This window comes from Ursus maritimus, unplaced genomic scaffold (assembly GCF_017311325.1).
Source record: "Ursus maritimus isolate PB19 unplaced genomic scaffold, ASM1731132v1 scaffold_8, whole genome shotgun sequence".
In the NCBI taxonomy this organism is placed as follows: domain Eukaryota; kingdom Metazoa; phylum Chordata; class Mammalia; order Carnivora; family Ursidae; genus Ursus; species Ursus maritimus.
Window position 1 is genome coordinate 17,724,372 of NW_024426996.1, and position 2,740 is coordinate 17,727,111.

Sequence of the window (2,740 nt, forward strand, 5' to 3'; positions counted from 1 at the left end):
TTGTGCAGGAAACAGTCTTGCATATCTATCTGAGATAATGTACTGTCACACATTCTCTTTAAAGGCAAAGCACCATCAGTAGAGCTGATCATCTGTCCAGAGTTCTCAGCTTACAGGATCTCACTTCCTGATTTTACATTAATTTTTCAAAGTCAGAAATGTCATCTCCAAGAAATGTTAAGGAAGCTGTAAAAAATAATCACTTTTTTAATATTATAGTTGTAGAAATTGAGTACATATTCTCTAAGACATGAAAAACTAAGACGAAAATGCCACTTAACATCGTTGGTACATCAGCTTAGGCCAGCAGGAAAAAATAGTGATAAGCTTGTCTCTTTGATATCAGGAAGACATTCTGGTTCAAGCATCAACATGCCCCTATGTTTTCTCTAGATGCTTCTTTTCTGCTGCTTTTATGCTTTTCCGTATTTCACATCACAGGCTTGGGGCAGCCTTTAAAACTCCATTAACAGGACCAAATCCAATATCCACTGATTTCTTCTGAAAAAGCATTTGAACCCATCAGACTGCCCGGCAGTTCCATTCTCATGAATACTCTAGCCATGAAATACTCCACAGGACACAGACAAATCCAATGAATAGAAGAAGAAATCTATTGAGTTTTGGAATGTTTGGTACATTTGATTGGTCCAGGATTCTGAAACCTAAACCTCCCATTGTAAATAGGAAGCCGGATGCGGATCCTTCCCTAATATATTGTCCAGCTACTCTGTGGGCCAAGAAAGCTGCTGGTCTCTAATGTCCATATTCATTAAAGCCAACACATGGAGGTTCAACAATAACATCCTAAATTATTCCTCCAGTGATGAGGACACAAGGCCCCACCACCAGCGCATACGCCATCATGGCGGATGCCATGTGCCCCCAGGCAGCTTCTTCTGCGTCAGGTTGGGCATTTGAGCACTAAGAACGGGACTAGGTACAAAGTCTCCATCTTGTACCTAGTGGCGGCAAGGGCGGCTCTCTAGACAGGCCATTTGATGTGGTTTTGTGTACATTATTTAGCTCCTTGGCCTACATCTACACAACCCAGGGATGGTTAGATTGTTACTTTGTTGGTAGACAAACAGCCTAAGGAAAAATGTGCAAAACTTCCTCCTCTTCATCTACAATATGTCACACCTGGAACAAATGATTGCTTAGGTCCCTTCTTCGATCCAAGACAATAGCAAGCAAGCTTAGAAAAAGCTAGATTCTGCTCTACCCAAGCAAAACATGTGGCTGCAAGCCATCCCAATGTTGTATCCCTATAAAAGCAAGAAAGGAAAAAAAAAAAAAAAAGGAAGAGACTGCAGGCCACAGTATAACTTAAAAAATTGCCTCTGTTGAAGCAAAGTAAATATTTATAGGTGGGAAAGCAGAATCCTGAGTGTTAGGGTGGCCGATGACACGGCGGGTAGTTGATATTCCTGGAATGCCATTGCAATGGCTAAATATTTCTCAACAACCACAAGGGTTTTTTTGTTTTGGTTTGGTTTTTTGCTTTGTATTGTTTTGTTTTTAAGTTTCCATTTGAGAGATGTCCTTAAATCGAGTTTTGCTGTGTCCAGGAAATTCCAGCATTATCAACCTTGGAAACGATAACATGCTTCAAAATAAGGTCACTAACCATCACATGCCATCATAATTTGGCTGCCAAATTTCCACACTCCCTTGTTAGCAGTAGGCTGAGTGTGCACAGAGAGATCATTTAAACCTTCCCAACAAGCTTGTCTTGTTCATCTGATTGATATAATGTATTTTATTGTAACATTCAGTCTGTTGTTTTTCCATTTGCTTTAAATTCAGCACTGCCACAGAAGAGAAAAAGAGAAAATGGGACAGCTTGAAGAAGTGTAAAAATATAATTACTCTTTTGAAAGTATGCATATTTATCTATTTTTTTCCTATCCCCATTTCACTTGGTTTTCCCGCTCTAAATAGATGAATGCTCCTGGCTCATATATATAGCACTTATGGGTTATTTTAATTGAGAAGAAGATCCTTTATTACGATTTCTAGGCCATTGATTGTAGTGCATCAAAAAAGAAATCAAACAAAAGCACATCGGACTTGGAAGACTGCAGGCAATACCATAGAACCTCAGCAAACCAGTTTGCAAAGAACACCTCGAGTCACTGAAATTTTGCTCAACACACCACCTTTAGAAAAAAAGAAAGACCAAAAAAAAGACAAAAAAATCTTCATCAGAAAGGTATTTTCCCAAACTACACCTAGTTTGGGCTATACTTGGCTCAATTTTATAAATCTATTATAACTGCCTCTAAAAACCATGCACAATGAATTCACAGCTCACATTTAAGAGTCATGCAAGCCATGCTGGTCTTAATCGCCAAGTGTTGTCCCAACCCACAGGGCCTGAGAGATGAGAGGTGCTCCGTAAGTATTACTGAATGAATAAATGGAAAGATGGATGGATGGGTGGATGGATGGTTGGCTACAACGCAGTGCATTCCAGAAAGAAACCCTATTTAGCATTGCCGTGTCTCATCTTTGTAACCCATTCCTTTGTTTGTCCTGTTAAATGTGACACTCCATGCCTGTCTTGGGCACAGTTGTACCGTGAACTCCCAGCAGAGAGCTTTCCATGGAAGCAAGACCTCGAAAATGTTTGCTGAGCTGTCATTGTTTATGAATACAGGTAAGCCCTAATTTTAGCAACAGTTGATTCAGAAATCCAAACTTACAAAAGTAAAAAAATTAGAAGACAATTCTAAAT

General features: G+C 39.5%; 1 pseudogene; it reads right to left on the reverse strand.

Annotated features, from left to right (window-relative positions):
• Positions 1–466: 466 nt before the first annotated feature.
• On the reverse strand, positions 467–1,273 carry LOC103665418 (annotated as a pseudogene).
• Between the last annotated feature and the right edge of the window lie 1,467 nt (positions 1,274–2,740).